We start from the raw sequence: 23,592 nt of genomic DNA, 5'->3' as shown, positions 1-23,592 counted from the left end.
TACCTTTCCAATCATGGCTATACTTTTCCAATGATCGGCTTAGGAAGAAGAAAAAATTTTGGTCAAAACATGAAGGAAAGTCTGTTGGAGCTTCTGAATAAGAGACATTCTTGTCTTCCTCTGGAAACCGTTATTTCTGGATGTGGTGCCTGGAATGACTGTGGACATCTTGTCATCAGAGAGGAACTAGCCTGAGTACAAAGCCAACAAGCTAAGGATAACACAGTAGAATGAGAAGAATCAGGAGCCTTGATTGTTATTTTAAGCTTAATAATTAATCATTATTAAGCTGATTAATTTACCAACCTTGGTGATGCCTTATCTCTGAATTTCACATAATGTAAGGTAATACATTTCCTTCTTGCTTAAGCCACTTGAGGTTGGCTTTCTGTTCCTTCCAGTCAAAAGCACACTAATTAACACAGCTAGGTATAGAATTCTTGGTTTACTTTCTTTTAGAACTTTGAAAGCATTATTCCATTGTATACTGACATCTACTGTTGTTGATTACTGAAGTGATATGCAAATCTATTTCCCATTTCCTTGTGAATAATCCGATCTGTCCTCCTGCTGAGAGCTTCAACAGTGTTTGCCTTCATTCCCAGAGTAGTGAAATTTCATCAGAATGTGTCTTGGTTTGAATCTTTTCTCATTTATCCTGCTTAGTACTCAGTGGCCCCTTTTAACTGAAGAATTTGATTTTTCAGAGAAAGTTTATTATTTATTTGATTATTTCTTTTGTGTCAATTACACAGATATTGGACCTTCTCAAACTATATCTATTGTCTTTTTTCGTATCTCTTATACTTGGCACCTTTTTGCTCTAGGTCCTGAATCGACTTTCTTAACTCTATCTTCCTGTTTACTCCCTTGGAAATTATCAGCATCCTTTCTGTTATTTAGACATTTTTACTACACTTTCAGATTTTCAGTAATCATATTTTTAATTTCTGAGAATTTTTTTTGTCCTCTTTTTACATCTCTTTCATAGCTGCATGTCATTGTTTCATCCATGTGAATATCTTCAAATTGCTTTTCATATCTCCTTATCCACCCAGCTGACTTGTTTATCTTCATCTTTGTCTTTTATGACATTGATTTCCCTCAGACATTTGGTGGTCCTTAGTTAACCATTTATACTTACTGATGAAGGACTTTGTAGATTAGTGTGAGTAGCTTGCCTGATTTTCCTTTGTGGTTAAGAAGGCTCTATTTGCTCTGAATGTGAGGGCAGACTGTAGCCTTTTTGTAGAGAGATCCTTCTCTTCAGTATACCTGGGTAGGAAGCAGGAAGGTGGATTTGGAAACCCCACCACTGTCAAAGAAAAGTAGGGCACTTAACTGCATTTCCCTCCTAGTCTGAGATGACTCTCTTTTTTAACCCTCTGGCTCTACCCCAGAATTTCCATTTTATCCTGTGGCCCTCCTTCAAATATTAGTCTGCCTTGCTCTTTGCTCCAACTTCATTACTTGGACTGTCCTTTAGCAAATCTTTCACAAGTTCAGAAAACAATTCTTAGAATTCAAATTGCTCTATATGCATCTAAGAAAGGAAGGAGCTACTTAGCCAAAATGTCCTGAGGACATCCTTCTAGTTAACCACCCAGATTGCTGCCTCAAAGTTCATTCTTATCCTCTATATGTAACAGTTCTAGTACCTGTCTGAAGAAAGGCTCCCACATCCAATACAATCTCCCATTTGAGATCTAGGCCATGGATTCCTATGGTATATTACACTCTTGAAATAATAGAAGGCAAGCCCATCTCATTTCCATCTTCCAGAAATTTGATGAAATCTCTTATCAAACCATGGCACGCATTCCTGTTTTCAGAGCTGTCATGGATTCATTTTTTTCTACATATCTTTAACTGTCATTTCAGTGGGTTCTAGGAAGGCAGGGGAAGCAAATGAATGTAAAGTCTGTCATCTTAAACCAGAATTCTTAATATATTTCTATTAACACAAACCAACTTTTTATTTCCATTTTTTGACATTGTGAGAGGTTTCAGAGTATCTGGGAAGTCCCCAAAATTGTATGCCAAATTTGATATGTATGTGCATATGTGTATTTTTCTAGGGAAAGCAGTCATAATTTTCATCACATTCTCAGTGGCCTGTAACCCAAAGCAAATTAGGAAACCAAGGGGAAATGGATAAGACAAACAACTGAGTGTTTTTGGTGCAAGTGAAATTCATATAATGTGGGAGGTAATGGGCTAGAAGTAAAAATTAATGTACTGTGTAAAAAAATTTAAATCTATACTCAAATGTATAAAGTCAAATATGTTTTTCTCAAATTAACTTTAATCAGAATTAATAATTTGTCTTGGGACACCTCCCCCACAATTCCCTCCAAAGTTAGAAATTTAATCTAGGTTATTTCCAGGTAAACCCAGTCACTTCTGGGTAAAAGTAAGCATTTCAAGCTAAAACTTGTCAATTCAAAATATCACACCATAATCATCCTTCTTGCCAGGGTTCTATCAAGCATGGCTCAGGCATTTGGAAACATGGTGCCTGCTCTGGCCTCCATCACACTGCTTTCCTCCCACTTGATCTTTGGTCACTGGGCTCTCTCCTCACAAAATTCTTCACTGATGTCTTTGGTCCTCATGTTGGCCTCCAAGCATAAGGTCCAGAGGGGTCATATGCATTCTTTTCATCTCAACCACAAATTTATTCAGATTCGCTGGCTCATTCACACTCAGTCTCTTACTTCATGTATCTCTTTGCTACTTCAAAACTACCTTGAAGACCAGGAGTTTTGGATGCTGTTGTGAGCTACACTCTAGTCTCAGACTTAGACATGCCACCCTTACCTTTTGTACCTTGCTGGTCCTGTACCATTATGATACAAAGAACTTCTCTACAGGGCTTCTCCCTGGGAAACAGTGGGAATGGGAAGTACAGTAGTAATGACCCTGCTCTTGAATTCACCTCACCCCACCTTCAAGGCTCAGCCCACTGCATAAAGATAGGACACTGGATCTCCTTCCATGAACCCATGGCAATATAAGCTCTATCACAGCTCCTCCAACTGATGACATCTCAGATTTGTTTTTTAATGTATTTTTTTAAGTCTTTATTGAATTTGTTACAATATTGCTTCTGCTTTATGTTTTGGTTTAATGGCCACGAGGCATATGGGATCTTAGTTCTCCAACCGGGTATCGAACCCACACTCCCTGCATTGGAAGGCGAACTCTCAATCACTGGACCACCAGGGAAGTCCCAATGACATCTCAGATGTGATGGAACATGATATTTCCAATCTGTTGCTTATGGCATAACTTTTATGTTTTGAGTCTTAGGTTGCTAGGGCTGCCATAAACTGGCTTAAACAACAGAAATTTATTGCCTACAGTTCTGGAAGCTAAAGTTCAAGATTAAGGTATTAGTGAGGTTGGTTCCTTCTGAGGGATTAGGAAAGGATCTGTTCCAGGCCTCTCTCCTTGGCTTATGGATGGCCATTTTCTCTATGTCTCTTCATATCATCTTCCTTCTATGAGTGTCTCTGTATCCAAATTTCCCCTTTTATAAGGACATCAGGCTTATTGGATTAGAGCCAATCCTAAAGACCTCATTTTAACTTGAATACCTCTATAAATACCCTATTTCCAAATAAGGTCACATTCTCAGGTATTAGGGTTTAGGACTTACGAATTTTGGAGAGACACAATTCAACCCATAACACCTTGATTTCTTCAAAGATTTGCTTTTGATGTTCAAAGCCCAGCTCTTACAAATCAAAAGTCATGCCTGTCTCTATTATGAATTTAAATTCATTCATTCATTTATTTATTTATATTCTCAGTAGGATCCCTGACTGTTTCTTTATCTTTACATTCCTGCTGTAACAATCCAAATGCTCCCCAAGCAATAAATTAATAACAGAATAAGCAGGACATAGGGAAACTTTAAAGGGCGAGGAGGAAAGAAATCTCTATTAATATTTCAAAATTTTCTCCAACTTCATTAAATCAACCCTAGGTGCCAAATTCACTGGGTGAAACTCACAGAAATCTGCTACTTCCAAGGACTGCTTTATGTGCTGTTCAAAATTCTCGACTGAAGTACTTCCTAACAGCAGAGGAGTGGAAAGACACCACAGGAATTTTGAAGACATAACCCAAAGCAGCTTATCAGAAGCATAAAATTTTTACATCTCCTGTTTAATCTTTAAATGCCATGTGAATTTTAGGTTGCCCTCCAGAATATGCTTCAACTCATATGCGGCAATTGTTTTTATGAGGAAGAAGAATTCAAAACCATTTTCCCCCGAAGTTTTGAGTGACATCCAGGAAGACGTGCCCAGTTTATCCTATGATTCCATGTGCCCCTGGCTTAATGCCTCATGTTTGAAAAGCACAGCTTTCAGCGGAGGAAACAGGAAGTTCCACAGATAAAGGGGTTTTGTTTGTTTCCAGCAGAGAAGGAGCTTCATTCTGGCACTGCTAGGAAGCCAGTCCTTTTCCACCCAAAGGACAGCATTTCCTGAAGAGTAGATACATGTTCCTCCCCAGCTGGGGGAGAGTCTGCGAGGTGGAGAGAAAAAGGCCTGCCACAAAATTAACAATAGAGCTGCACTTGAGCGAGGATGCGCACATCACGAGGAAAGAAAGGGACCAGGGGCAAACAGGGTGAGAGTTCAGGGAGGAGAAGAAAAACCAAAGCCCAGCACGGAGCAAAGAAGTCAGCAGAGTGCGCAAAGCATAAGCAGGAAGGCAGAAAGGGCACGGGAAGGAGGGATGAGTAGATTAGGGCTTTTGGCAAAGGTCAGCAAAGTCTGAAATGGTGGTGGGACAGCAGAGCACAAATACAGCCGGGCCAACCAAAAACATCCTCATCCTGACCTTCACAGAGTACCCAGAACCACTACCAAGAAACAACTTCCGGGGGAATTCCCTGGCAGTCCAGTGGCTAGGACTCCGCGCTTTCGCTGCCGAGGGCTAAGATCCCACAAGCTGCCTCTACCGCGTGTCCAGTGGCACTATTCCGCCCTCTCATTTCCGTTAGCTTGTTGTCTTGTGACACCTACTTAAGTGAAGATTCTGGGCACTCATGATGCTGAAGTCGCCAGGTATTAGCTTTAACTTAACTGTAAATTCTATGAAAATTAACTTTAAGTTCCATGAATCAAAGCTAAATGTAGGTCAGAAAATTACTCAACCACCCCTTGAATTAATGCAAGTCAGTGATGAACATTTTACTTCACAATCAGTTAGAAAATGAGTCCTTGTTGGTTTTCATTTGCATCTCTTGGATTATTCAGCATTGACTTTAAATGTGTTCCAGGCTGGGTTCCTATATACTCTTGCTCAGAAAGGTCCCATTCTGCTGATTTCATCTTTCCCTACTTTGTTCACGTACAGATGTTATGGTAAACACATCTGTGGCTGCCACGCCTCTGTTGGCCTCCAAAGGTCCATGGCAGCCCCCCAAAGCAGCAAAGCAGGGCAGAAGTGAGACAGCCTCCACAGACCATACTTAAGGAAATCCCTGGGATCACGGCCAATTACATCAAAACCCGACAGCACCACCACCAAAGCAAAGAAATAAAACTGGATCTCTTCTCTTCTGTTTGTAATGGAGACAACTCTCAGTTCTCAAACTCAAGTGTGTAAGGAATACAACTTTACTGTTCTCTAATAATCTGATGTGTATTGAAATCCTCCTTCTGGTAATGACATGCAATTCAAAGTCTCTCCCCAGCCCCATCTTCCTAGTGTAACATCTAAATTCCAGGGCCTTCCTTAGTGAGTGCCAAGGTGCCAGAGGCAGAGAGGCACCTGACCCTCCAAGTTATCCCCCACCCCCCAGCCTCTGCCTACACCTCCTCTCCCCTCTCCAGCCTGGATCACTGGTCCTCTCCAGGTATCATGGAGGCCGCCTCTCCCGACCACAAGGCTTCCTCAGCCACTCTCTAAGTTAACCTCCAAGTCTTCCACACCCCTTCTGGGAGCACTTTCTCTCCCCTGTGCTGTGCAAGGGCTCTGGGAAGTGCTGGGGTGGGGCTGGGGGGCTTCTCTGCCTCTGTAGGATTTGAGGCCATTTCTACTTGAATGCTCCAGGGCCATATTCATGATGCGAACTCGAGTCATACCTCCTCCCTGGGCTTTGCCTAAGCGCAGGGCCACAGGTTTCCTCTGCACTCTGGTTCCCCAGGCTTGTGAGGGGTTCTCACTCACTGCCCTTCAGGACTCAGCCTAGACACAGGGCACAGCCTCCCTCCTCAGGGGCCTCAAACATCTTCCTCTCCTCCTTCCCCTCCACCACACCCCTCCCCTCACCAAGGGCACCATGACCCCACTGGGAGTAGGGATGTCTGAAGAGCACTTCTCTTACTCATCAGGCAACCTTCTAAATCTGCTGTCTATGCACTGAGTTCTTTGGTGCCCCCATGAGGACCAGGCTTTGGAAATGCAAGACCCAAGCATTGATTTCTGAATTCCACTATGTCACTTGTCCCTTGAGGCAATGAATGTGAAATGCCCTAGCTGCCTAGGCAGGGGAATGTGCCATAACTAAAAGGAACCAAAGGGACAAAAACCTCAGTGAATAACTGGAAATAGTATCCTGCCACCTTCCCCATCATCCTTCAGCTGCCCACATGGCTATGGCTCTGTCTGCTTTCCTTTCATGCTTTGTCCCTTTTGAACTTCTCCCCTCCAAAGTCCTTAGTAAAAGCATCAAATAATTAGATGCTGTAATCGCTGTTTGCACAGAGACTAGAGGAAAGGGTAAAAGGGGCTTTTGGCTAGTCATGTAGGGGTGAAACAGCATGAACAGTTCAAGGAACAGCAAGTAATAGAATGTGGTTAACTGTGTAGAAGTAAATGGTATAATATCATAAAGTGTGATCAGAGGAGCATGATGCTTTACTTGGTTCAAGAAGGTCTTAGAGAGAAGGTGTTATTTTGAGTAATTATGAGTTTCATAATATTCTCATTAATTATGTTAGAATGCAAGTTTATTTTAAAAATTTTTAATCATGTAAAGCTTAATAAATAAACAGTATACATACATACAACAACAACAAAAAAATAGAACGTGGTTAAGAAGTAGGGAGCAGGGCTTCCCTGGTGGCACAGTGGTTAAGAATCCACCTACCAATGCAGGGGACACAGGTTCAAGCCCTGGTCCGGGAAGATCCCACATGCCACAGAGCAACTAAGCCCGAGCGCCACAACTACTGAGCCTACACTCTAGAGCCTGCGAGCCACAACTACTGAAGCCCATGTGCCACAACTACTGAAGCCCGCATGCCTAGAGCTCGTGTTCCGCAACAAGAGAAGTCACTGCACTGAGAAGGCCACGCACCACAATGAAGAGTAGCCCCCGCTCGCTGCAACTAGAGAAAGTCCGTGCACAGCAATGAAAACCCAATGCAGCCAAAAATAAATAAATAAATAATTTTTTTAAAAAAAAGAAGAAGTAGGGAGCAAGTATCCCATTTATGTTTTTAAAAAGACTGTATTTGTACATGGACATACACATGTGAGCAAAGGTACAGAAGAAGATGTTGGGAGGCAGTGGAATTGGGAAGGAGACTTCCATGCTTTTTCTCTATATGCTCTATTTTGTTTAAATTACTTCCAATGAGGAAGTATCTGTGTTCCATAGAAGAATGAAAGGCAGGATGCATGTGGAAGATGAGTGGCAGATAAAGATGGATAGACAGGCAGGAAGGATGGAAAGAGATGCCTTCACTAGGAGTTTGATCATTATTGTGAAGCTGGTAAAACACAGACAGAATTTGAGAGTCCTAATTAGTATCTTTTGATTATTAAATCAACACACACTTATTGTAGGGGATTTGGAAAATACAAAGAAATATAAAAATAAAATGAAAATCATTAGTAATCCCATCCCCAAGAGATAGCCAATGTTGACATTTTGGTATATTTTCTACCAATTTGAATTCAATTTCTTTGAATTTTGCTTTTCAAAGAAAATTTTAATTTTATACAGTCCAATTTCTGGTTCCAAGATCATAAAAATGTTTACCTATTTTTAATGGTGAAACTTTCATTTTATATTTAAATATTAAGTCTAGCTACAATTTCCTTTGGTTTAAGAAATGAAGTAAAGATCCAGGTTGCTTTAAGTAAACATTTTAATGAAGTATAAGATACATACAGAGAAGTGTACAAAACATAAATGTACAGGTTGATGAATTTTCACAAGTAAACTCCCCCATGTACCACCCCATCCAGTTCAAGAGACAGAACACAACCCACACGGCAGAAGTCTCCTTAATTTCCCCTCCCAGTCATCACCTCCCCTGGGTAGCCACTATTCTGGTTTATATCCCCAGATATTAGTTCTGCCTGTTTTGGTGTCTGGCTTCTTTTTCTCAGCATTATACTTGTGAGATTCATCCACATTTTTGCATGTAGTTATAGATTACTTATTCTCATTCCTATGCATATTACCATAGTATGAATATATCAATACTGTGATTTACTTATCCATTCTACTATCTTTGGACATTTGGGCTGCTTTCAGTTTAAGGCTATTATGAATAATATGAATGCTATGAACATTCTTATATGTGTTTTTTGGTAATCATATATATACATTTCTGTTGGGTACATACCTAGGAGTGGAATTTAAGGTAGAGGGTATAGAGTGTTCAGCTTTAGCAGATACTACCAAACAGTTTTCCAAAGTAGTTGTATCAGTTTACATTCCCACCAACAATATATGAGAGTCCAATTGTTCCATGTTCTTGTCAACACTTGCTCTTGCCTGACTTTTTAATTTTAGCCATTTTGGTAAATATATGTAGACATACTTATCAGAGTTTTAATTTGCATTTCCCTGAGAATTAGTGAAGTTGTGTACCTTTTATTGACCGTTTGAACATCCTCTGTGTGAAGTGTCTATTCAAGTTTTTTTCCATTTTTCTATTGGGCTATTTGCCTTTCTCTTATTGATTTGTAGTTCTTTGCAGTATCTTCTACTCTGTGGCTTGTCCTTTCATTCTCTTAATGATGTCTTTTGATGAAGAGAAGTTCTTAATTTCAATCTAATTTAGTTTATCAATATTTTTCTTTATAGTTAGTGCTTTGGTGTCTTGCCCATTCTAAGGCTGCAGACATTCTCTTACATTTTCTTCTAAGAGCTTTATTGTCTTACTACCATATTCAGGCCTACGATGCATCTGGAATTAATTTTTGTGAATGGTTTGAGGAATGGGGTCAAGATTCATTTTGTTCACATGGCTATTAAATTGAATCAGCACCATTTATTGAAAAGACATCCCTTCTCTACTACATTTTGGTGTCACCTTTGTTGTAAATCAGTGATCATCTGAGGGTCTCTTCCTAAACCGTCTACCATGTTCTGTTGGGCCATTTGTCTATTCTGGCACATACACCACACTGTCTTAATACTATGGCTTTATAATTAGTCTAGATATCTGATAGTGGAAGTTCTCTCAACTTTGTTCTTGTTCTTCATGATTATTTTGGCTAATTTTGGCCCTTTTCCTTTCCATACAAATTTTATAATCAGATTGTTAATGTCCATTTTAAAAGCCTACTGGAATTTTGAATGGTGTGCAGAATTTACAGATACATTTGGGGGAAATTGACATCTTTACAATATTGAGTCATCCAGTCTATGAACATGGTGTATCTCTCCATCTATTTAAGTCTCATTTAATTTCTCTCAACATGTCTTCTTGTATTCAGTATAGAAATCTTGTACATCTTTATTATATTTGTTCCTATAAATATGATGTGTTTTGAGGTAAATGGTATCATTTTTAAATTTTCATTTTGCATTTTTGTTACTAGCATATTGAGTACAATTGATTTTTATATATTGACCTTGTATTCAGCAGCCTTGCTAAACTTACTTAGTAATTCCAATAGTTTATCTATAGATTCTTTTGGATTTTCTAAATACTCAATCATTTTACCTCCTGATAATGACAGTTTTATTTCTTACTTTCCAATCCATATGCCTTTTATTTCTTTCTCTGGCCTTGCTGCAATGACTAGGACTTCTAATGCGATGTTATATAGAAGTGGTGATAGCAGACATCCCACGGAGAAAGCTTTCAACATTTCACCATTAAGTATGATGTTTGCCTTAAGTTATTTGTAGATACTCATCAGATTAAGGAATTTCCTTTACTAAGACTTTATTTTAAGTCATGAATCAATATTGAGTTTTATAAAATTATTTTTCTGCATCTATTGAGATGACTATATTCTTTTTCTCTTTACTCTGTTATTGTGGGGAATTACCTTGGCTTATTTTGACTGCTCTTGAATTCCTGAAACCTATCCCACGTGGTTACGATGCATTACCCTTTTTATGTATTGTTTAATTCATGTTGATTATATTTTGTTTAGGATTTCTCTACCTATGTCCATGAGAGTGTCTGGGCTTTAATTTTCTTTTCTCATAATGTCCTTGTCAAGGTTTGGTATAAAGGCTTTCCTTGAGAATGAGCTGAGACATGTTACCTCTTTTTCTATTCTCTGGAGAATTATTTTAAACATCTTGAAGACTTTACTAGAAAGACCATCTAAGCCTAAAGTCTCTTTGTTTGATTGTTTATCCGTTTGGTGGGAAGGTCTTTAAGAATAAATTCAATTCTTTAATGGATATAGCTCCATTCAGATTTTCTATTTCCTCTTGTGTTAGTTTTGGTTTTTTAAGAAATTTGTTTATTTCATCTAAATTGTCAAATATTTTGGCATAAAACTGTCCATAATATCCTCTTATTAATAATCCATTTCATCCTTAAATGCCTAACCATTTTTTCCCCAAATCACTTGTTGAATAATAAATCTTACAAAATGATACATATGCTACCTCTATTATATATGAATTTCATTTAATCAGTCATTCAAAAATATGTATTGACTGAAACTATGATTCAGTCATTATTCCAATGCTGGGAATATAGCATTAAACAAGACAACATTCCTGCTTCATGAAGCTTACATTTAGTGAAGAAAACAGATAATAAACAAGATAATGATAAGGGTTCTGAAGAGGAGGAAGGGGAAGAACTGTTTTACATAAAATAGTCAGAGAAGGGTCACCTTGATGAGGTCATATATGATCAGAGACCTGAATGATGTGAGGGAATGATCATAAAAAGACCAGAAGGAAGAAGTATAAAGGCCCCACAGCAGAAATGTGCTTGGCATGTTCCAGGAAGAGCAAAAAGGCCAGTGAGACTGTAGCAGAGTGAGTGAGAAGGAGAGAAGCAGAGATGTATTCAGAAACCTAGGCAGGGGCCAAATAATGCAGTGATCTACAGACCATGGTAATGATTTGGGATATTCTAAATGTAATGAGAAAACAATGGTTTTGAGCAGGCAAGTAACATGATCTGACATGTTTTGAAAGATTTCTCTAACAAATGTGTGTAGAAGAGACCATAAGAGGAAGAAATGGAAGTATAGAAGTCAGTTAGGAGCTATTGCAATAATCCAAGCAAAGGATGGTTATGGCTTGGACTATGGTGGGAACCGCGGATAAGAAGTAGTCAGATCCAGGCTATATTCTGAAGGTGGAGTCAAAAAAGTTTGAAGAGGACTTGCTGATGGCCTAAATGTGGAAGTTACAGGAAAGAGAAGACTCAAAGATAACTCCTAGGTTTTTGGCCTGAGCAAAAAGATGGTGGTGCCATTCTAGGGGCCTTTTCGGGAAGGGAGCAGGTTTGGAGGAGGGGAGGTTGGGAATCAGGACATGTTAAGTTTCAGATCCTCTTAGACACCCAAGTGAGAATGCAAGTGGGCAAGTGAATATATGGGTCTGAATCTCAGAAGAATGATGAAAACCAGAAATACAAACTTAGGAGTCACACAAATAGATAGTTAATACTACAGGACAGGATAAATTCATCTAGGAATGAAGCCTGAGCCCTGAGATACTCTAGCTTCAGAAATCGGGAAGAGAGGATCCATAGCAAAGAAGACAGAGTAGTATCCAGTAAGGTGAAATTCTCGTATGTGTATGAGCCTGTTTCTGAATTCTCCACTCTGTACTCCTGATCTTTTTGTCTGTTCTTGTATCAGTTTTGATTCTTTTAATTCCAATTAACAGACAACCCAACTCAAATCAACTTCAGCAATGAAAGGAAAACCAGGTTTGACTCCAATAATGTCACTTAGATGCAGTTTCTCTCCATTTTTCTGCTATGCTCTCCTCCGTGGGCGACTCATCCTTGGAGGCTGGGGTCCCACAAGCAGGAAAAGAGTGAATGCTGCTGGGCATCAGAATCCACAGATGTCCACCACAATTACTGATTACAATTCCTCTGCCAACACCAAAGGGGTTTAATTACTTTATCTATGGATACACTTTTCATAAGTAGTAGGACTTTTATGTTTACATCACTATGATTCTTTAAAAAAAATTCCAGCTATTCACTCATATTTATTCTGAAAGAATCTATACTTATAATCTGTCTCCTTCTACCCTGGTCATATGGGCCTGTTCCCCCAAAGCACCTTAAATTTTTCTTGCCTACAAAGCACATTTCATCCTCATTCCTCCCCTAGAATACTTTCTCCCTTTCTCTCTTCCTATCCATAAATTTACCCTCCTTCAACACACAGATCAAATCTTCCCTCCTCCATGATATCCTTCTCAATTATCACATCTGGCAGTGTTATCTCTGTCCTCCTATATACTTTACAGCATAAATAACATTTTTTTAAATGGTCCAGATTTGTCAAGTATCTTTTCCTATTTGCCAATCTCCCAACGAGAGTGTAAATTCCTCCAGGAAGAATCCTTGTTTCATATTTCTATATAATCTTCTCAGCAATCTGCCCAACCCTAAACAAATAGTTTCTACACTGAATATTTTTAAACAATGGGCTGGTTAAGCTACCACCCCTATTTTCTCTCCTCTTATTTTCTAAAGAGTGAACAGCAGCAGAAGAAAGCAATAAAGGAATAATGTTTGTGGTTTATGATGTGGATTCTGCTCTGTAGGTGAGCTTCATCATTTGGGAATGGTTGTAAGTACTTAGTATATAGTACCCTGGGTGCTGAAGCTTTGGTTTTAGGTACTCTGCAAGGTGCTGGGGTACAGTGATGAATAATATAGACATAGTATCTGTCCTTGTGAAGCTCAAATATTTCTTTTCCAGTGCTGTAATTAATTATTACCTTCTTTTCATAGTAGCTTTTAATTAAAATAAGTTCTTAATTTTAATGTAATCAATTTTCTCAATCCTTTCTTAAGTTTGCTTTTTGCATCTTATTTAAGAAGTCCTTCCCATGCAGGGATCATGAAGGTATTCTCTTGTATTATCAAAATGTTTATAGATTTTCCTTTCCTGTTTAAGTTTTCAAATCCCCTTGAAATTGATTTTCATGTATTATATACGATAGTCAGACGATGTTTTTCCATATGCATATCCATGAGTCGCAGTACCCATTTATTGGAAAATTCAGTGTTAATCTGTAATGCATACTTTGCAATACATAAAGAGTCCATAAATGCACAGGTTTGCTTCTGGGCTCCCTATTTTGTTCTGTTGGATTGTTTGGTTATTCTTGAATCAAGTTCACTCTGTTGTTCTTACTATGGCTTTATTATAAGACTTGATATCCATAGGGCAAGTCCTCTGACCTAGTTCTCCTTTAAAATGTCTTAGCTATGATTGCAGGTCTTTCTCTTTCTCCTTATAGTTCTGTCATCCTTTCCTTTACATACTATGCTATGTTATTAACATATTTAATATTTCAAACTGATATTTTTCCTGGTAAAAGTAACTTTTTACCCCTAGTGATGTTTTTAACCATAACATCTGCTTTATCTGATATTGTGCTTATTGTTTTGACAGTATCCCATCCTTTCACTTTCATTCTCTCTACAGTTTTGTTGTAGATAAGCCTTTCTTGACTAGCTGTGATGCTATACACTCTGCTTCTATTCTTTCCCTGGTTATTCTAGAAAATACAATATATATTATTAACTTATTAGTCTAAGAATGACTATTAATCTTTACTCTCCTTCCAGGTAATATCAGGATGTTAGACTCCTTTCTTAATTTGTATGCCATTGTTGTCTTATTTTCAATTCTCTATATTTTAATGCATAAGATATTAAAATTCTATTTTATATTTCATTTTTCCTACATTTGCATTTACCCACATATTTACCTATTTTTAAAATACTTCATCCCTTACTAGCTCTCAGCTTTCACCACCGGAGTCACTTTCCTTCTGCCTAAAGGAAAAATCAGTGAAGATTTCCTTTAGGGAGGCAAACTCACAAAGTGTTGGCAAACTCTACATTTTCTTTATATAGAAAAGTCTTTACATTGCCATTTTCTTGAAAGATATTTTCTCTGTGCATAGAATTCTAGGTTATCAGCTAGTTCACTATAGAAATCATTCCACTGTCTTCTGGCTTCCATTGTTGGTATTGGGAAGTGTGGAAATCACTTTTCAAGGCAATGTGTTTTTTTCTGGATGTTTTTAGAATTTTCTCTTTGCCTTTGGTGCTCTGCTTGAATTTTTGGCTTGATATGTTTTACTGATTCTGGAAAAATGTCAGTCATTATCTCCTCAAATAGTTGCTTCTACCCATTCTCCCTTGCCTTTTTGTACTCCAATTAAATGTACATTAGAACTTCTCAGTCTATCCTCCATGTCTTTTTTAAAAATTTATTGAAGTATAGTTGATCTATCCTCCATGTCTTTTAACCTCTCTTCCATATTTTCTGTATTTTTGTCTCCCTATGCATCATTTTGGATAATTTCTTATAATGTATCATCCAATTCACTAGTCTCTCTTTGATTTTACCTAATATGTTACCTAATGGTAATCCATTAAGTTTTTAAATTTCAGTTTTATATTTTTATTTCTAGAAGTTCTATTTGGTCTTTTTCAAACCTGCCAAGTTGCTTTTAACTGTTACCCATTCCCTGAAAATATTTACAAGCTTGCTTTTATTTCTATGAACATAATAAACATAGTTATTTGTCTCTGATTAAATACATAAAGAATTTGTGAGTCTTTTTTTTTTCTTTCTATCAGTTACATCTGCTAGTTCTCTCATCATGTTTTGTTTCCTCATGTGCTTTGTTCTTTCTGACTGTACTGCTCATTGGCCCTGGAAAACTAGGAAGATGCTTTCCTTTAGAGAAGATTCATCTTTGATTCTGCCAGGTATCAGGGGAGGGGAGGGGGCAGGGAACACCAGCAACCTGGAACTACCTTAAAGCCAATTTTTCCTACATTTACATTTACCCACTTATTTACCTCTTTTTAAAATATTTCATTCCTTGAAGTATTTTACAACCCAAAGACTCTCTTTTTTCCTTGCTGCCAAAAAGACAGAATACTTCCTACATATATGGCAGCTTGCTTATGTGATTCTTTATACAACCCTTCTTCTTTCACAACTTTGAATCGAACTATGCCAGGAGGGTTTCTTCTACCAGCTGTACATCCAGTTTTCACAATAATTGCTGTAAGCAAGGGATATAGCTTTTTCACATCAGGGTGCACTTTTCACCTTAAAGAATATGACTTTTCTGGTACTTTCTAAGATCTACTGCTGCTGGTGTCTCTTGCTATCTCTGTGCTGCCTCCCTTCAGTTCTCCCCACGTGGCTTCTACCTGATCTCATCTATTTGGGACAGTCTTAACACACATTTTGAAGTCTACAGATTAAATTTCTTTCCTAATTTTGCTGGAAATGGGGTTTACAAAATCTTCATTATTATTTTTTCACCTTCCTTGTTGCTTCTAAATATTTTCAAGGAAGAGAGGGGGAAATGCCAACTATTGCAATAATGTTTATACACAAAGGTTGGAATCATCTTGACTCCTCTCTCTCATATCCAGTACAAAAATACATCATTAATTCCTGTCAACTCCACCTTCAAAATATATTCAGATCTTGTCCACTTCTCACCACCTCCATCTCTACCCTAGTCCTAGCCACCATTATATTTTATCTGGACTATTGTATAGCCTCCTAATTAGTTGTCCTGAATACACCTTAGCTGCCTTGCAGTCTATTCCCATACAGCATTTACATTTATTTTTCTTAATTAAAGTATAATTGATTTACAATGGTATGTTAGTTTCAGGTGTACAGCAAAGTGATTCTGTTATACTGAGAATATATATATATATATATATCTCCTTTTTCAGATTCTTTTCCATTATAGGTTATTATAAGATACTGAATATAGTTCCCTGTGCTATACAGTAGGGCCTTGTTGTTTATCTATTTTATATATAGTAGTTTGTATCTGCTAATCCCAAACTCCTAATTTATCCCTCCCCTCACCCCTGTTCCCCTTTGGTAACCATAAGTTTGCTTTCTACGTTTATGAGTCTGTTTCTGTTTTATAAATAAGTTCATTTGTGTCATATTTTAGATTCCACATATAAGTGATAAAATATGGTATTTGTCTTTCTCTTTCTGACTTACTTCACTTAGTATGATAATCTCTAGGTCCATCCATGTTGCTGCAAATGGCATTATTTCATTCTTTTTTATGACTGAGTAATATTCCATTGTATATATGTACCACATCTTCTTTATCCATTCATCTGCCAATGGACATTTAGGTTGCTTCCATGTCTTGGCCATTGTAAACAGCAACATTTACATTTTTAAGACATAAGCCAGCTCATGCCACCTATGCTCAAAATCTTCTAATGGCTTCCTACCTCACTAGAATAAAATCCAAAGTCTTTAGCATGGCTGTGAGACTCTAATTCCCTCCCCCTCCCCTTCTCCCATGATTGTTGCATTCTAGCCACCATATCCTCCTTGTTGTTTTCCAAACAGGTCAAGCATACTCCCACCTCAGGACCTTTGCACTTGCTCAACTGCTCCACCCCTAGGTTCCCTCATGGCTCACTCCTCACTTCATTCACATCTCTGCTCAAATATCACTATGTCAGGAGGTCTTCCTTGAACAACCTCTCTCACACAGCATCGCTACCCCGCACATCCACTCCATGTCTCCTTACCCAGTCTATTTCTCGTCTTGGCACTTATCACCACCTTACATATTTTATACTTACTTGCTTCTTTGTTTGGCGTTGTTTGCTTTCCCCCACCAAGATATAAGCTCTATGAGAACAGGGCCTTTGTCTGTTTTTGTTCACTGATATATCACAAGCATCTAAACAGTGCTTGGCATTATAGTAAGTGCACAGTAAGTGTCACTGAATGAATGCTGTAGCTACAGAGGAACCCAACTGCAGGAAGTAGAGTGAAAGCAGAGACTGGGCAGCTCCTCTATCTCTGCTGCCACACCGTCTCTCACTACTTGCCGTCCAGCTTCTCTGCTCACTCAGCCACCTCCAACATCACCATTTTCAGCCTGAGTCTACAAGTCCTTCCCACCTGAGGTTCCTCAGCTTGGTGTCTAAATCCCAAATATCAGATTGGTCTGCCTTAGTCCAAGAACCCTTCCAGAGTCCAATTAGCCACTGTTGGGGGGATAGACGGTGGGTGGGGTCTGTTCACATGCCAAGTAGAGTCACCCTCTCCAGACTCTTTACAAATGGGAAAGATGCTGGGGATCTTTAATTCAGATACAGAACAAGCCTCCACTAACACATCCCTGACACTGGCAGAGAGAACGGGTGTGACTTCTACAAGGGTGCCTCTAACAAATGCCTTCAGAGTCCTGGCAAGTGATATAAATGAGTGAATTGGGCAGGATGGTAAAGATGGCAAACTAGGGAGTCTCTGCTACATCCAAAGAGGGGTGGCTACTATAACTAACTACTGCCAAGGAGGAATGTGGACCCACCGTTGCCAGATCTTCTGATGGTTCAAGAGAAACCAAGAAATTTGGCAATTTGGAAATTGTAGTGTGAAATCTCCCACTTTCAACTAATCCAATTTTTAAAAAATAAAACACTGCACAGACCAAATAAAACACATCTGCTAACCAAATTTGGTTCAGGGCTACCCGTGTGCAATTCTGTTTTATACAGTCAGCTCAAAAATAGGACACAGGTAATTTATCACCCTCAAGAGCAATGTTTCCCAGGGGGTTCAGTGTGAAGATTTCATTAGCTGGGGGAACCAGAGCTCTCGGTCCCCTTTCACAGCACCTGCCTTCATTTTCTCTACCAGTCCTGGTACAAACTCCCACCAATTTTACCCATGAGAGACGAGGCCTAATGGAAAGAATTAGGGCTTTGGAATCAAACAAACTGGCTTAAAACCCAATGCTACCTCTTAGCTTTCCTTAACTTCTCCAAAACTCAGTGTCCTCATCTACAACCTGGGAATACTAATTCCTACCCAGAAAGGTTCTAAGGAATGGAATCAATATAAGTAAAGTGCTTGGTGCATAATAGAGGCACAGAGTAGATAACTCTTATTAATAGACTAGGAGTCGCCCTCACCATAGAAAGGCATGATAAAATTTTCCATAATGTAAAAGTTTTGAAAGAAAGGTTGCAGGAGGACACAGCTACAACCTGAAAACAAAACCAAGCGCTCTTCACTCTCCACTCTGTGTCTAGACACGGAAGAATCCGGGAAGTGCTCAGATCGACAGCCTACAGGGTTCCTGTACTCCCAGGACAGAGATTGTGTCTTTGAAGCATTACACGCAGTGTCCTCAACAAAACCACCTTTAGAAAAGTTTCCTAGAACTTTTCAGAATTATTCTGGCAGGACCCAGCTTCCCTTCTTGGCCTATAAACCCTTGTGCCTCCACAAATTACCCTGACAGCCTCCTCCCACTCCAAGGGCCTCTACTTCCTGTTCCAAACTACCGTGTTGAGCAATCCAGTTATGGAAATAGCTCCTGGGTGGCAGAGGAACGCCTGTGTTCCGGAGGCTTGTTTAGCTGCTTCTCCCTCCTGCCTGTCAGAAGGGAGGGTGCTGTTATCACTTGCAAGGACTCAAGGAACACTTTATATTTCCCTCTTCTTCCTCTTCCCTCTAGCCTCAATATGCTCCTAATAAGAAATGTTTTTAACATCTAAAGTGGAGTTTTTCAATCTCAACCCTATGAGCATTTCAGTCTGAACAATCCCTTGTTTGGGGGGCCATCCTGTGCATTGTGGGATGTTCAGCAGCTTCCCTGGTCTCTACCCACTGGATGCCGGTAGCAGGTATGCTGTCCCCAGTCGCAACAACCAAAAATGTCTCCAGACATTGCCAAGTGTTCCCTAGGAGGCGAAATCGCCCCTAGTTGAAAACCACTAGTCTAAAAGATAGTGGAAAACCAAGGCCAATATTGTCCTGGCAAAAAAAAAAAAATGAGATTATACAGGTTATTTCCACATACACTATTAGACAAAGTATTTCAACTTATAAATTTGTAAATATGAATACAGAACTGAAGAAATGTCGCATCCTAAGCCAGAAATACATAAAGGAACAAGAGAAAAATGAACTTACAAAGCTTGCAACTATTTCTCCTGTCTTTGTGGCTTCCTGTGTAAATCTTATTTGTTTCCTCCAAATTATCCTGTTCTCCAGTCAATGTGGTAACCATTTTATGCCAAGCCTTCTCTGAAGTGACATGCAATCTGCATTGGAGAGAAAAACTCCTAATGCCTCTCTGAGCACTCCCCATGAGGTGTGGTAGCTCTACAGCACACACTCAACAGGTATCACTGGAGAACGGAAGCCCCCAAAGATTTCCCAGTGAAATCAGAAGAAAGCATCACGTCCTCCTGGTATGGCTTCAAACACCACCAGATTCCCATCATGGCCAAGAAGCAAAACACAAGGCTAAAAAAGCAGTGTGAGAGGTTCCAACACCCAAGGAGAAATACTATTCTATTTTCATTAGGCAGAGGGAGTTTCCCATGGTACACTCCCCTCCTGAAAAGAAAGAAAATCTGCTTTCCACTCTGCACAGGGCTTACACTAGCCACAGTCTGTTATTCAGCTTTGGGGGATGTACATACAAAAGCTGTCTCTCCTCCCCACAGCACTGGACTTCCCAGCTCCACTCCCAACGCCCCCCCCCCGCCACCCGACCCCAGAGAGATGTTGACATGTTCCTCCTCTCTGACGCTTGTGGACAGGCAGATGCTGGGTGCAGGGGATTCTGTCTTTTGGAGTCCATGACCTCTTCAATCCCAGGCCGCCACCTGTCTCAGTCTGGATCCCCTCAATCCTAGATTCTGGCCAAGGCCTCCTAACTTGTCTTCCTGGTTTAGAGTTTCCCCTCTAATCCAGGTTTCACACAGATGTTGATCTTTCAAGAGCACAATCCAGAAGGGCCCAGAATCCTTCTGTGGTTTCTCGTTCCCTATCACTGGATACAATCCCAGCTGCTTCTGTGCACAGATTTGTGAAACACACCAAATGGCTGGCTCAGGAGGTTCCCGAGCAGCAGCAGGATAAGCACTGAGTGAAACAGGTATGCACACGTGGGGGGTTCATCCATTGTATAGATGGTGAAGGGAGAAAGGGGTGGAGGCTGTTAGATGCAGTGACCTTAAAGTTTCCTTTCAACCTTGACTTGCCACAATGCTGGGAGCTCCTGGATCCGCCATTCAGTTCCTGCCATCCAGGTCCTGCCATCATCTGACCCCAAGCCTCCCGCAAAGTGATGCCAAATGGTCCTCCACGAATGCTCCTGCATTGTCCAGCACATGATTGCCCCACTTCCACAGCATGACTTCTTTTCTGCTTGTCTTTTATTTTTTTAATTACAAAGGAATGATGCTGGTGGCAACAGAATAAAGCAATACTGAAATATTTACGATAAAGTCTCTCGACCACCGCACTCCCATGGTGCAGTGCATGGTGGCCACTGGCAAGCATACATCGTGTGCCCTCCAGTCCTTCTCCATGACACATACACATACGCATGCGCACACACCCCACTCATTTGATACTTGATCTTATACTGTGCCTTAGGGAAGAGGAAATTTAATTCTTACATGCATTGACTCATCTCTCCAGCTCCCCAGGAGGTTAAGGCTAGTTAGTTCATCTGCTTCAATTGCTATTATTCCACCAGTGAGGAAATGGGAGGCAGGGAGATCAGGTACCCTCCTCAAAATCACAGATTAGTTGGTGGCAGAGTTAAGGCCAGAATAAGAACTCTTAGCCCAGTGTTTGTTATTACACTGTAAGTGCTCTTCTCCCCACAGTGCAGGGTGTATGCAGGCAGCAGGTAGAAATAAATACCTGCTGGAAAAAAAATAACCTACAGAGGCAGGATGGCACAGTGGTTAAGTACTTGGACTCTGAACTCAGGCTGCCTACGTTAGGATCTAGCTGTCGTTTACTTAACTATGTGACCTGAGTCGATCAACTGGGCCTCAATTTCATTGTCTGAAACTGGGGTAATGATAGTACCTCCCTTATAGGATTGTTGTGAGAATTAGATAAGTTAACATCTATAAGGCACCCAAAACAACGCCTGATACCTATGCTAATAAAATCAGCATCATAGTACTAATATAGTCCCCCAAATACAGTAAATATCATCCTTCTTAAAATTTAAGCTGGCAAATCAAAACTAAATCTTAACTCGGTTCCTTGTTCAAAAAGAAATCAGCATGTGGGGAAAACTCACATGCTATTAGTCCACAAAATATTTAAGTGACACCGTGACTGAAATCATTTCTACAAGTAGGAATGACCTCATAATGGCCTCATAGATCAAAAGCATTGTAACACCTACCTCACCAAAGAATAAAAAACCTTAACAGCCTCTAGCAGTAATTATCTAAGTAGTAGGCTGCAAAAATGTTGAAGAATTGTTTTTGCCATGATAATATTTCGAGTAAATTGCTGCTTCTATACTAAAAGTACTCATGTTGCAGAACTGGCATACTAATAGAAAGATTATTATAGAAACGCTATTAAAATGAATTAGACATTATTAAAGATTCAACACTACAACAGTGCCTGATTACAAGAGATTTCAAGCTGTATTGCTTAATGGGCAGAAAAAAGTGCTAATTAAGCCCACTCTTAGAGGATGTCCTAGGCAGGTTTGTAAACCACAGGCAGCAAGAGGTCTATGGACTAAATGCAGAACCAGTAACGCCAGCCCAGATGGATACAGTCCTACCAGGAAGATAGGGAGAGAACAGGAAAAGCCAAGGTTTTCTGCACACGAGAGGTAACCTGGTAAAGCAGACAACTATCCAAACTTATTTGAACCTCAGGGTTTTGGGGGTTTTTTTTGTTTGTTTGTTTTCCTTAACTGCTTTGTCAGCAACACTTCTAATTCCTCCTTTGCTTAAGTGAAGAAACCCAAATAACCCACCATAGATTAGCGACCCTTAATAAACAGTATAAGCAGGGAGAGGCAGAGAAAGCCTTGCCATTATCACCAAAGCCTTCTCAGGCAACCAGAAGACACTGAATAGCTCTACCGGCAGCACCTCGGCCAAAAGCATCTCTCACCGCAAACAGCCTAAAGCTCTCAGTGGTTCCCAGAGTTGCTAGACTAAAGGCATTAGCCATGCGTTTCAGGATCTATTTTGCTTTCCCACCTTGTTAATTAACTAATCAGGGATGGCAACGCGCCTCACAAATACAAAGTGTCAGGGAAATGCTAAGTAAATTCGTCTACACGTTCTGTCAATGCTCAATTAGGAAAGGGGGAAGAGCGAGGGGCTGAGCTTTCCCCAGAATGCTGCAAGCTAGGGGATAGGCTCGCTAACGTACAAGCGGAGAGAGACCTGTGTGCCCTGCAGCAGCCTCCAGCCCAGAGCAGGGCTCTCGGCAGGACTTCTGGAAAGGAAACCTGGACCAGGGCCACCCCGGGGCAAAGGCAACGCTGCTCGCAAGGCGCATCCTCGCAGCTCAGCCTCCATCTCTCCGCATCTCTCAGATGTCAACAAACCCGGACCACAAAGTGAAACTTTCCGGGCCCCCGCTGTCGCGCTGGTTGTCTGCCCTCTGCCTGGGAGCGCGGCACGGGGACAGGTGTGGGGCCGAGGCTCGGGAGGGGCCCCTGCCCCCAGCCCCAGCGATTGTGTAATCGGCCCGAGATGGGGGTGCTCGGGACCAGCCCCACGCCGGGATGCGGAGGCGCGGCCCGGGGACCCGGCTGCAGGCGCGGCGCCCGGAGGTGTGGGGGGGATGGGGAGGACGGTCGTCCCGCCCCCCGGGACCGCCCCCGGGAGGCAAGGGGAGCCGCGGCGCTGACACAGCCCGGAGGGGGCGCCCGCGCGGCGGACCACTGCTGAGTAGGGGGACGCGATGGCTTGGCAGCGCAGCCGGCCTTACCTGCGCGCAGGGCCGGCACAGCGGGAGGCGGCTCGGGATGCCGGAGCGACGGACGGCGGTCGGCAGCGCCGGCAGCCACCGGGGCCACGACATGTAAGGAACCGCGGCGGCGGCGGCGGCGGCGGCGGCGGCGGCGGCGGCGGCGGCGGCGGCGGCGGCGGCGGCGGCGGCGGCGGCGGCGGCGGCGGCGGCGGCGGGCGCGGGACTGACAGCCCCAGGCCCCGCCTCCAGGCCCTGGGCCCCGCCCCCTCCGCGGCCGCACGGCTGGCCCCGCCTCCTCCGCCCACCGCTGGGGTCAAGCTCGGTCCACCGGCCCGGAGGGCGGGGCCCCTCGCTTCCGATTGGTCCGGGAGATAACCGCCCCGCCCACTCCCCACCCCCTCCTTGGCGGCGAAGCGG

At 41.2% G+C, this 23,592-nt stretch overlaps 1 long non-coding RNA gene across 1 annotated transcript in view; it reads right to left on the bottom strand.

Annotated features, from left to right (window-relative positions):
- The window catches only part of LOC149750773 (uncharacterized), a 184,514-nt gene extending 161,194 nt beyond the window's left edge, over nt 1-23,320 (bottom strand). Inside the window, exon 1 of the long non-coding RNA XR_016387616.1 lies at nt 23,194-23,320. This is a non-coding gene — a long non-coding RNA (uncharacterized LOC149750773). The remainder of the gene's footprint in view (nt 1-23,193) is intronic.
- Between the last annotated feature and the right edge of the window lie 272 nt (nt 23,321-23,592).

Source organism: Delphinapterus leucas, chromosome 1 (assembly GCF_059928025.1).
Source record: "Delphinapterus leucas isolate spDelLeu-1000000601 "Yukka" chromosome 1, BTC_Dleu_Yukka2, whole genome shotgun sequence".
In the NCBI taxonomy this organism is placed as follows: Eukaryota; Metazoa; Chordata; class Mammalia; order Artiodactyla; family Monodontidae; genus Delphinapterus; species Delphinapterus leucas.
This window is presented reverse-complemented; position numbering and strand designations above follow the sequence as displayed.